Source organism: Cherax quadricarinatus, chromosome 68 (genome assembly GCF_038502225.1).
Source record: "Cherax quadricarinatus isolate ZL_2023a chromosome 68, ASM3850222v1, whole genome shotgun sequence".
NCBI classification, from domain to species: Eukaryota; Metazoa; Arthropoda; class Malacostraca; order Decapoda; family Parastacidae; genus Cherax; species Cherax quadricarinatus.
In genome coordinates, this window is record NC_091359.1 from 20,705,727 (window position 1) to 20,718,083 (window position 12,357).

Below are 12,357 nucleotides of genomic sequence, written 5' to 3' on the forward strand. Positions count from 1 at the left end.
TGGAATAACGAATAAACATGAGGAGTGGAACGAAAGAATCAGTGAAAAATCCCCAGACATCATAGCAGTCACAGAAACAAAACTCGCTGAGACAATAACAGACACAATCTTCCCAACAGGATATCAGATCCTGAAGAAAGATAGGAGGAGTAGAGGGGGAGGAGGGGTTGCACTGCTCATAAAACACCGATGGGGATTTGAGGAAATGGAAGGCATGGACATGATTGGAGAAAGAGACTACATTGTAGGTACAATTCAGTCTGGAGAACATAAAGTAGTCATTGGAGTGATGTATAACCCACCACAGAACTGCAGGAGGCCAAGAGAGGAGTACGAAGAAAACAACAGGGTGATGGTGGACACACTGGCTGCGGTGGCAAGAAGAGCTCACTCGAGCAGAGCAAAGTTACTGGTAATGGGCGATTTCAACCACAGGGAGATCGACTGGGAAAACCTGGAGCTACATGGGGGTCCCGAAACATGGAGAGCCAAGATGATGGATGTGGTACTTGAAAACCTCATGCATCAACATGTCAGGGACACAACCAGAGAGAGAGGGGAGGATGAGCCAGCAAGACTGGATCTTGTGTTCACCCTGAGCAGTTCAGACATTGAGGACATCACTTACGAGAGGCCCCTTGGAGCTAGCGATCACGTGGTTCTGAGTTTTGACTATATAGTAGAGTTACAAGTGGAGAAGGTAACAGGAACTGAAGGGGACAGGCCAAACTATAAAAGGGGGGACTACACAGGTATGAGAAACTTCCTGCAGGAGGTTCAGTGGGACAGAGAAATAGTAGGAAAATCAGTAAACGAGATGATGGAATATGTGGCAACAAAGTGCAAGGAGGCAGAGGAAAGTTATGTTCCCAAGGGAAACAGAAATAATAGGAAGACCAAAACGAGTCCTTGGTTTACCCGAAGGTGTAGGGAGGCAAAAACTAAGTGCAACAGAGAATGGAAAAGGTACAGGAGGCATAGGACCCAGGAAAACAAGGAGATTAGTAGAAGAGCCAGAAACGAGTATGCACAGATAAGGAGGGAGGCCCAGCGACAGTATGAAAACGACATAGCATCGAAAGTCAAATCTGACCCGAAACTGCTGTATAGCCACATTAGGAGGAAGACAACAGTCAAGGACCAGGTGATAAGGCTGACGAAAGAAGGTGGAGAACTCACAAGAAACGATCAAGAGGTATGTGAGGAGCTCAACACGAGATTTAAGGAAGTATTTACAGTAGAGACAGGAAGGACTCTGGAGGGACAGACCAGATGGGGACACCAGCAAGGAATACACCAACAAGTGTTGGACGACATACATACAGATGAGGAGGTGAAGAAACTGCTAAGGGACATCGATACCTCAAAGGCAATGGGACCAGACAACATCTCTCCGTGGGTCCTTAGAGAGGGAGCAGATGTGTTGTGCGTGCCACTTACCACAATCTTCAACACGTCCCTGGAAACTGGGCAACTACCTGAGGTATGGAAGACGGCAAATGTAGTTCCCATTTTTAAAAAAGGAGACAGAAAAGAGGCACTAAACTATAGACCTGTGTCATTGACGTGTATAGTATGCAAAATTATGGAGAAGATTATCAGGAGGAGAGTGGTGGAGCACCTGGAACAGAACAAGAGTATAAATGCCAACCAGCACAGATTCACGGAAGGCAAATCCTGTGTCACAAACCTTCTGGAGTTTTATGATAAAATAACAGAAGTAAGACACGAGAGAGAGGGGTGGGTTGATTGCATCTTCTTGGACTGCAAGAAGGCCTTTGACACAGTTCCTCACAAGAGATTAGTGCAGAAGCTAGAGCATCAGGCGCATATAACAAGAAGGGCACTGCAATGGATCAGAGAATACCTGACAGGGAGGCAACAACGAGTCATGGTACGTAATGATGTATCACAGTGGGCACCTGTGACGAGCGGGGTCCCACAGGGGTCGGTCCTAGGACCAGTGCTATTTTTGGTATATGTGAACGACATGATGGAAGGGTTAGACTCAGAAGTGTCCCTGTTTGCAGATGATGTGAAGTTAATGAGGAGAATTAAATCTGATGAGGACCAGGCAGGACTTCAAAGAGACCTGGACAGACTGGACACCTGGTCCAGCAAATGGCTTCTCGAATTTAATCCTGCCAAATGCAAAGTCATGAAGATAGGGGAAGGGCACAGAAGACCACAGACAGAGTATAGGCTAGGTGGCCAAAGACTGCAAACCTCACTCAAGGAGAAAGATCTTGAGGTGAGTATAACACCGAGCATGTCTCCGGAAGCACACATCAATCAGATAACTGCTGCAGCATATGGGCGCCTGGCAAACCTGAGAACAGCATTCCGATACCTTAGTAAGGAATCATTCAAGACACTGTACACCGTGTATGTCAGGCCCATACTGGAGTATGCAGCACCTGTTTGGAACCCGCACTTGATAAAGCACGTCAAGAAACTAGAGAAAGTACAAAGGTTTGCGACAAGGTTAGTTCCAGAGCTAAGGGGAATGTCCTATGAAGAAAGATTAAGGGAAATCGGCCTGACGACACTGGAGGACAGGAGGGTCAGGGGAGACATGATAACGACATATAAAATACTGCGTGGAATAGACAAGGTGGACAAAGACAGGATGTTCCAGGGAGGGGACACAGAAACAAGAGGCCACAATTGGAAGTTGAAGACACAAATGAGTCAGAGAGATAGTAGGAAGTATTTCTTCAGTCATAGAGTTGTAAGGCAGTGGAATAGCCTAGAAAATGACGTAGTGGAGGCAGGAACCATACACAGTTTTAAGACGAGGTTTGATAAAGCTCATGGAGCGGGGAGAGAGAGGGCCCAGTAGCAACCGGTGAAGAGGCGGGGCCAGGAGCTAAGACTCGACCCCTGCAACCACAAATAGGTGAGTACACCACACACACACCACGCACACACACACCACACACACACACACACACACACACACACACACACACACACACACACACACACACACACACACACACACACACACACACACACACACACACACATGAAGAAAGATTAAGGGAAATCGGCCTGACGACACTGGAGGACAGGAGGTCAGGGGAGACATGATAACGACATATAAAATACTGCGTGGAATAGACAAGGTGGACAAAGACAGGATGTTCCAGGGAGGGGACACAGAAACAAGAGGCCACAATTGGAAGTTGAAGACACAAATGAGTCAGAGAGATAGTAGGAAGTATTTCTTCAGTCATAGAGTTGTAAGGCAGTGGAATAGCCTAGAAAATGACGTAGTGGAGGCAGGAACCATACACAGTTTTAAGACGAGGTTTGATAAAGCTCATGGAGCGGGGAGAGAGAGGGCCTAGTAGCAACCGGTGAAGAGGCGGGGCCAGGAGCTAGGACTCGACCCCTGCAACCACAAATAGGTGAGTACAAATAGGTGAGTACAAATAGGTGGGTACACACACACACACACACACACACACACACACACACACACACACACACACACACACACACCCCACACACACCACACACACACCACACACACACCACACACACACCACACATACACCACACACACACCACACACACCACACACACACACCACACACACACACACCACACACACACACCACACACACACACCACACACACACCACACACACCACACACCACACACACCACACACACCACACACACCACACACACCACACACACCACACACACCACACACACCACACACACCACACACACCACACACACCACACACACCACACAGGCCTGGTCCAGCAATTGGCTCCTGGAGTTCAACCCCACCAAGTGCAAAGTCATGAAGATTGGGGAAGGGCAAAAAAGACTGCATACGGAGTACAGTCTAGGTGGCCAGAGACTACAAACCTTACTGAAGGAAAAAGATCTTGTGGTGAGTATAACACCAGGCACATCTGAGGCGCACACCAACCAAACAACTGCTGCAGCATATGGGCACCTAGCAAACCTAGGAACAGCATTCCTCCATCTTAATAAGGAATCGTTCAGAACCTTGCACACTGTGTACGTTAGGCCCATATTGGAGTATGCGGCACCAGTTTGGAACTTGCATCTAGCCAAGCACGTAAAGAAACTAGAGAAAGTGCAAAGGTTTGCAACAAGACTAGTCCCAGAGCTAAGGGGTATGTCCTACGAGGAGAGTTTAAGGGAACTCGACATGACGACACTGGAGGATAGGAGAGATAGGGAAGAAATAACGACATATAAAATGCTGAGAGGAATTGACATGGTGGAGAGATAGCATGTTCCAGAGATGGGACACAGCAACAAGGGGGGACAGTTGGAAGTTGAAGACACGCATGAATGACAGGGATGTTAGGAAGTATTTCTTCAGTCATAGAGTAGTCGGGAAGTGGAATAGTTTGGGAAGCGATGTAGTGGAGGCAGGATCCATACATAACTTTAAGCAGAGGTATGATAAATCTCATGGTGCAGGGAGAGTGACCCAGTAGTGGCCAGTGGGTCACTATCCCTGCCCCATCAGCTTTATCATACCTCTGCTTAAAGCTATAAATGGATCCTGCCTCCACTACATCGTTTCCCAAACTATTCCACTTCCCGACTACTGTGACTGAAGAAATACTTCCTAACATCCTTGTGATTCATCTGTGTCTTCAACTTCCAACTGTCCCTCCCTTGTTGCTGTGTCCCATCTCTGTCCACCATGTCAATTCCTCTCAGTATTCCACGCACTCTCTCTCTCTCTCCCTCTCCACTTAAAATATATAAACAGATGCCCTTGGGAATTTCCTTGATTCAAGGAACTTGAGCTAATTTCTGCTTCCTACAAACCTAATTATCTCCAATTTTCTGCCACTTCTCATCAAAAGAGATTCCTTGATGCTGGTAAGGATATCTTGATTCAAGGAACAAGATTTATAATCCTCTTTGGATCACACCTAAGTGACTCCCACTATGACTCACGAAATCGTAATGACACGATTGCGACGGGCTGGAGTTTTGAGACTCTCTGACCGCGGGTTCAATCCCGGCCGGGGTATGGTTTGACTCCCACTACACAGACAAAATATAACATCTACAGATGCAGTACATCCCTGATTAAAATATATTCCATTCTCCAGGGGCTGTGAGATTCACCCCCCCCCCCATCATTATAATAATACAAAACTAAACTGAGTACAAGTCACAAAAGGTCAATTATTATAATGAGGTCAGTGCCAACGCTCAGTAGACACCTTCCACCCTAAGATTAATGAGAAAGAAACAGGATCAGTACCAGTCTTCTTGACTCGCATAAATGATATTAACATATCTGTTAACAACTCCGGGGATGGGTAGGGTTTGAACCTGTGTCGAGCCAGTGATAAACAGTGCTGTCATTACTGGTCTACACAGGTCAATGTTCTCACTACTGATTCACACAGGTCAGTGTTCTCACTACTGATTCACACAAGTCAATGTTCTCACTACTGATTCACACAGGTCAGTGTTCTCACTACTGATTCACACAGGTCAGTGTTCTCACTACTGATTCACACAGGTCAGTACTCACTGCTGGTTCACACAGGTCAGTACTTTACTGGTGCACACAGGTCAGTACTCACTACTGGTGCACACAGGTCAGTACTCTCACTACTGGTACACAGGTCAGTACTCTCACTACTGGTCCACACAGGTCAGTACTCGTACAACTGGTTCACACAGGTCAGTACTCTCACTACTGGTTCACACAGGTCAGTACTCTCACTACTGGTCCACACAGGTCAGTGTTCTCACTACTGGCCCACACAGGTCAGTACTCACTGCTGGTTCACACAGGTCAGTACTTTACTGGTGCACACAGGTCAGTACTCACTACTGGTGCACACAGGTCAGTACTCTCACTACTGGTACACAGGTCAGTACTCTCACTACTGGTCCACACAGGTCAGTACTCGTACAACTGGTTCACACAGGTCAGTACTCTCACTACTGGTCCACACAGGTCAGTACTCGTACAACTGGTTCACACAGGTCAGTACTCTCACTACTGGCCCACACAGGTCAGTACTCACTGCTGGTTCACACAGGTCAGTACTTTACTGGTGCACACAGGTCAGTACTCACTACTGGTTCACACAGGTCAGTACTCTCACTACTGGTCCACACAGGTCAGTGCTGTCACTACTGGTTCACACAGGTAGGTGTTCTCGCTACTGGTTCACACAGGTCAGTAATGTCACTACTGACCCACACAGGTCAGTGCTGTCACTACTGGCCCACACAGGTCAGTGTTCTCACTGCTGGTTCACACAGGTCAGTGCTGTCACTACTGGCCCACACAGGTCAGTGTTCTCACTATTGGTTCACACAGGTCAGTACTCTTACTACTGGTCCACACAGGTCAGTACTCCCACTTCTGGTCCACACAGGTCAGTGCTGTCACTACTGGCCCACACAGGTCAGTGCTCATTACTGGTCCTCACAGGTCAGTATTCTCACTACTGGTCCACACAGGTCAGCACTCTCACTACTGGTCCATGCAAGTCAGTGCTCTCACTACTGGTTCACACAGGTCAGTACTCTTACTACTGGTCCACACAGGTCAGTCCTCTCAATACTGATCCACACAGGTCAGTACTCTCAATTCTGGTCCACACAGGTCAGTACTCCCACTACTGATCCACAAAGGTCTGTTCTCACTACTGGTCCACACAGGTCAGTACTCTCAATTCTGGTTCACACAGGTCAGTACTCTTACTACTTGTCCACACGTCAGTGTTCTCGCCAGTGGCCCACACAGGTCATTGCTCTCACTGCTGGTCCACACAGGTCAGTATTCCCACTACTTGTTCACATAGGTCAGTGATCTCATTACTGGTCCACAGAGATCAGTAGTTACTAATGGTCCACACAGGTCAGTACTCTTATTACTGGCCCACACAGGGCATTACTCTTACTGCTGGTAAACACAGGTCAGTACTCTCACTACTGGTCCACACAGGTCAGTACTCTTACTACTGGTCCACACAGGTCAGTATTCTCACTACAGGTCCAAACATGTCAGTACTCTCAATACCGATCCACACAGGTCAGTACTCTCAATACTGGTTCACACAGGTCAGTACTCTCACTACAGGCCTGGTCACAGACCGGGCCGCGGGGGCGTTGACCCCCGGAACTCTCTCCAGGTAAATTCCAGGTAAACCGGTCCACACAGGTCGGTACTCTCACTACTGGTCCACACAGGTCAATACTCTCACTACTGGTCCACACAGGTCGGTACTCTCACTACTGGTCCACACAGGTCAGTACTCACTACTGTTCCACACAGGTCGGTACTCTCACTACTGGTCCACACAGGTCAGTACTCTCACTACTGGAGTTTACCTGGAGAGAGTTCCGGGGGTCAACGCCCCTGCGGCCCAGTCTGTGACCAGGCCTCCTGGTGGATCAGAGCCCGATCAACCAGGCTGTTGCTGCTGGCTGCACGCAAACCACCGTACGAGCCACAGCCCGGCTGGTCAGGAACCGACTTTAGGTGCTTGTCCAGTGCCAGCTTGAAAACTGCCAGGGGTCTGTTGGTAATCCCCCTTATGTATGCTGGGAGGCAGTTGAACAGTCTCGGGCCCCTGACACTTAACGTGCTAGTGACACCCCTGCTTTTCATTGGGGGGATGTTGCAACGTCTGCCAAGTCTTTTGCTTTCGTAGTGAGTGATTTTCGTGTGCAAGTTCGGTACGAGTCCCTCTAGGATTTTCCAGGTGTATATAATCATGTATCTCTCCCGCCTGCGTTCCAGGGAATACAGGTTTAGGAACCTCAAGCGCTCCCAGTAATTGAGGTGTTTTATCTCCGTTATGCGCGCCGTGAAGGTTCTCTGTACATTTTCTAGGTCAGCAATTTCACCTGCCTTGAAAGGTGCTGTTAGTGTGCAGCAATATTCCAGCCTAGATAGAACAAGTGACCTGAAGAGTGTCATCATGGGCTTGGCATCCCTAGTTTTGAAGGTTCTTACTATCCATCCTGTCATTTTTCTAGCAGATGCGATTGATTCAATGTTATGGTCCTTGAAGGTGAGATCCTCCGACATGATCACTCCCAGGTCTTTGACGTTGGTGTTTCGCTCTATTTTGTGGCCAGAATTTGTTTTGTACTCTGATGAAGATTTAATTTCCTCGTGTTTACCATATCTGAGTAATTGAAATATCTCATCGTTGAACTTCATATTGTTTTCTGCAGCCCACTGAAAGATTTGGTTGATGTCCGCCTGGAGCCTTGCAGTGTCTGCAATGGAAGACACTGTCATGCAGATTCGGGTGTCATCTGCAAAGGAAGACACGGTGCTGTGGCTGACATCCTTGTCTATGTCGGATATGAGGATGAGGAGCAAGATAGGAGCGAGTACTGTGCCTTGTGGAACAGAGCTTTTCACCGTAGCTGCCTCGGACTTTACTCTGTTGACAACTACTCTCTGTGTTCTGTTAGTGAGGAAATTATAGATCCATCGACCGACTTTTCCTGTTATTCCTTTAGCACACATTTTGTGCGCTATTACGCCATGGTCACACTTGTCGAAGGCTTTTGCAAAGTCTGTATATATTACATCTGCATTCTTTTTGTCTTCTAGTGCATTTAGGACCTTGTCGTAGTGATCCAATAGTTGAGACAGACAGGAGCGACCTGTTCTAAACCCATGTTGCCCTGGGTTGTGTAACTGATGGGTTTCTAGATGGGTGGTGATCTTGCTTCTTAGGACCCTTTCAAAGATTTTTATGATATGGGATGTTAGTGCTATCGGTCTGTAGTTCTTTGCTGTTGCTTTACTGCCCCCTTTGTGGAGTGGGGCTATGTCTGTTGTTTTTAGTAACTGTGGGACGACCCCCGTGTCTATGCTCCCTCTCCATAGGATGGAAAAGGCTCGTGATAGGGGCTTCTTGCAGTTCTTGATGAACACAGAGTTCCATGAGTCTGGCCCTGGGGCAGAGTGCATGGGCATGTCATTTATCGCCTGTTCGAAGTCATTTGGCGTCAGGATAACATTGGATAGGCTTGTGTTAACCAAATTTTGTGGCTCTCTCATAAAAAATTCATTTTGATCTTCGACTCTCAGTCTGGTTAGCGGCTTGCTAAAAACTGAGTCATATTGGGACTTGAGTAGCTCACTCATTTCCTTGCTGTCATCTGTGTAGGACCCATCTTGTTTAAGTAGGGGCCCGATACTGGACGTTGTTCTCGACTTTGATTTGGCATAGGAGAAGAAATACTTTGGGTTTCTTTCGATTTCATTTATGGCTTTTAGTTCTTCCCGCGATTCCTGACTCCTATAAGATTCCTTTAGCTTAAGTTCGATGCTTGCTATTTCTCTGACCAGTGTCTCCCTATGCATTTCAGATATATTGACCTCTTTTAGCCGCTCTGTTATTCTTTTCCGTCGCCTGTAAAGGGAGCGCCTGTCTCTTTCTATTTTACATCTACTCCTCCTTTTTCTTAGAGGAATAAGCCTTGTGCATACATCGAGTGCCATCAAGTTAATCTGTTCTAGGCATAAGTTGGGGTCTGTGTTGCTTAGTATATCTTCCCAGCTTATATCGGTTAGGACTTGGTTTACTTGGTCCCACTTTATGTTTTTGTTATTGAAGTTGAATTTGGTGAATGCTCCCTCGTGACTAGTCTCATTTTGTCGGTCTGGGGCTCCACGCATACATGTCTGAACCTCAATTATGTTGTGATCTGGTCCACAAAGGTTAGTACTCTCACTACTGGTCCACAAAGGTCAATCTTTCTCAAGAAATACCTTCGTCTGTTTATCGATTTATGGGCACCAAAAGTCGGGAAGGATAGAGCCCACTTCCTAGCAGTGAGAGCTCCTCATGCAGGAGACTTTCTCTTGGCTGTTCCCAACTTCAGCCTTGGCACACACCATCCGCATCGGTGTTGCCCTTCGACTTGCCGCCCCTATTCTCGCAGTGTAGCAGCAGACCGATTCCTGTGTGCCGTAAATCCGAGGGAAAGTTTGCAAGACATGAGGTTAATAACATCAAGAGGATCCTCACAACAGCCAGATGCCCAGCAGTAAGGGAGCCACCACAACTATGTAGATCTGATGGTGGCCAAAAGTGTCAAGCCTGGACAGATGGCAAGCAGGTGGTGTGGGACTACACATTTGCATCTACCTTGGCTGATACCTATCTCCAGCACCCCAGGGAGGAAGGAGGGGCAGCCGCCAGCTCCGTGTATGAAACACGGAGAACTTGCCCATCATTATATGTTTGTTCCCATAGGCTTGGAGACCCTTGGCTCATGGGGAAAGAGTGCATTTAAGTTCCTTAAGGAGCTGGGCAAAAGACTCAAGGTAACTAGGGATCCCAGGGCAGCTAGTTTTCTGTTCTAGCGACTCAGTGCTGCTGTTCAGAGGGGTAATGCCTCCTGATTTTGGGCATGTGTCCCAGCTCTGAGGAGCTGGATGAGATTTTCGCATTATAATGAATGACAAACATGTAACAATATGTACTAGACATGTATCTCTCACACCTCATGTACTGCATATGCCATCTTTACATCGATGTATCTCTTAAATCTTTTGTATTATATTGTGTAATGAAATGTACCTATTGGTAAAAAAGAATGAAAAATGGGGTGGTATGGGAAGTGGAATATTCAAACGGCTTCAGGAAGAAATGTAAATATTCTTCCTTGAAGCTTTTTTATCCACTTCTCTGAGACTGTGGGTACCACAATTTACACCAGAGGCGGACCCCACATATATATATATATATATATATATATATATATATATATATATATATATATATATATATATATATATATATATATATATATATATATATATATATTTCTACAAGTACATGTACAAGGTATACAGACCATAGCTGACATCAGTGACATACTAATACAGTGGTCCCTCGCTTTTCGTAGTTCTCGGCAATCGTAAAATTCGCCAATCATAGGGGTATTTTCGTATAAACATGGACTCGCTTTTCATAGGTTGACTCGCGAGTTGTAGTTCGTCCGGGACGCGTACCCACGGCGTGAGCCGTGGTGGCAGCCAGTCTGGCATTGTTTACCAGTGAGCGAAGGTCCCCTCACGTGCTCCAGCGAAATATTTCATAATATTCCATTTATTTTAGTGCTTGCAAGTACTAAATAAGCTACCATGGCTCCAAAGAAAGCTCCTAGTGCCAAGCCTGTGGTAAAGAAGGTGAGAAATACGACTGAATTTAAGAAAACCATCATTGAACAATATGAAAGTGGTAAAAGTGTGGCCGAACTGTCCAGGATGTATAAGAAACCCTACACAACCTTATGTTCCGTAGTGGCCAAGAAAAAGGAAATAAAGGATGCTGTTGTTGCAAAGGGAGTAACTATGCTGACAAAAATGAGATCACCAGTACTGGAAGAGGTTGAGAAGTTATTATTGGTGTGGATAAATGAGAAACAATTAGCAGGAGATACTCTAATGACTTCGATTATTTGTGAAAAGGCTAGGCAGTTGCATGAAGATTTGGTAAAGAAATTGCCTGCAAATAGTGGTGAAGTGAGTGAATTTAAGGCCAGCAAAGGCTGGTTTGAGAGATTTAAGAACCATACTGGCATACACAGTGTGGTAAGGCATGGTGAGGCTGCCAGTTCAGACCAAAAGGCAGCTGAAAAATATGTGCATGAATTCCAGGAGTACATAGAGGCTGAAGGACTGAAACCTGAACAAGTGTTCAATTGTGACGAAACAGGCCTCTTTTGGAAGAAAATGCCAAAGAGGACCTTCATTACACAAGAGGAAAAGGCAATGCCAGGACACAAGCCTGTGAAAGACAGGCTGACGCTAATGTTCTGTGCTAATGCTAGTGGGGATTTCAAAGTGAAGCCATTACTAGTGTACCATTCTGAAAATCCCAGAGTGTTCAGGAAAAACAATGTTATGAAGAGTAAATTGTGTGTGTTTTGGAAATCTAATAGTAAGGCATGGGTCACGAGGGAAATTTTCGTCGAGTGGTTCAATGAAGTGTTTGGCCCTAGTGTGAAGGAGTATCTCCTGGAAAAGAAATTGGATCTCAAGTGCCTGCTAGTAATGGACAGTGCACCTGCTCATCCTCCAAGCTTGGATTACCTAATTTTCGAGGAGTTTGGGTTCATCACAGTAAAGTTCTTGCCCCCGAATATCACTCCTCTCCTCCAACCCATGGACCAGCAGGTTATTGCAAACTTTAAAAAAACTACACAAAAGCAATGTTTCACAGGTGCTTAACTGTAACCACAGACACTTGACCCTAAGGGAATTTTGGAGAGAACACTTCAGCATCCTCCACTGCATAACCCTTATAGGTATGGCTTGGGAGGGAGTGACTACCAGGACTT